The sequence below is a fragment of the Elephantulus edwardii genome, unplaced genomic scaffold (assembly GCF_000299155.1).
Source record: "Elephantulus edwardii isolate Elephantulus edwardi_28Jun2011 unplaced genomic scaffold, EleEdw1.0 scaffold00364, whole genome shotgun sequence".
In the NCBI taxonomy this organism is placed as follows: Eukaryota; Metazoa; Chordata; class Mammalia; order Macroscelidea; family Macroscelididae; genus Elephantulus; species Elephantulus edwardii.
Window position 1 is genome coordinate 1,640,375 of NW_006400114.1, and position 1,086 is coordinate 1,641,460.

Below are 1,086 nucleotides of genomic sequence, written 5' to 3' on the forward strand. Positions count from 1 at the left end.
GTACCAAGGAATTATATTCCTAAGTACAGAATAAAATAAATTTTAAAATTTATAACATCTCCGGCTAGCATAAAGGTAACTGCAAAGCCAACTAGTTTACATAAAAATAGACCTTTAAAGAGAGAAAACATTAAGCAATACTAAAAACTGAGATGCATCTGTTCTTTCTTTTTCTCTTTTTTTTTTTTTTTTACTTTCTGTTATAGGTTTATTTGATATTTGAACAGAGTCTACAAGTTCAGACCCAAAAGTAACGGATTGCTTTATGGTTGTCAGATCTTTTTCTCTTTTGAATATACTCTTATTATCAATTATAACAAAGGAAAAAATGCCTTTTAGATTGTTGTTGTTGTTGTTGTTATGCGTCGCCTAGTCGCTTGTGACTCATAGCGACCCTATGTACAACAACCGTAAACTCTGCTCTGCCCTGTGCCTGATTACCCCAGTCACTGAATCAGTTCACCTCATAGAGGGCCTTCCCCTCCTGTGCTGTCCCTCCACCTTACCATGCATTATTTCCCTCTCAAATGACCGGTCTCTTCTCACAACATGTCCAAAGTATGTTAGATGGAGCCTCAGAATCATTGCCTCCAGGAAGCCACCCATTTTAACCATTTCCAGGTTGAATCTGTTTTCCTAGCAGTCCATGATACCCTCAATACTCTTCTCCAGCACCACAACTCAAAGGCATCAATTCTCCTTCTATCCTCCTTAGTCACTGTCCAACTCTCTCATGCATAACAAGTGATAGCAAAGACCATGGCCTGTAACAGACACACCTTAGTCTCCAGAGAGACACCATTGCTCTTCAGTACTTTGGAGAGGTCCCTAACAACAGACTTTCCCATTGCAATACGTCTTTATATTTCCTGGCTACTGGTGCTGAGAGTGTTGACTGTGGAGCCAAGCAAACTAAAGCTATGAACAATCTCAACCTCTTCACCATCCATCCTGATGCTACCAATTGGTCCAGTGGCGAGAATCTTTGTCTTCTTGACATTGAGCCTCAATCCATATTGGAGGCTGCAGTCCTTGACCCTCTGCAGCAAGCGCTTCAGGTCCTCCTCAGTTTCAGCAAGCAGGGTT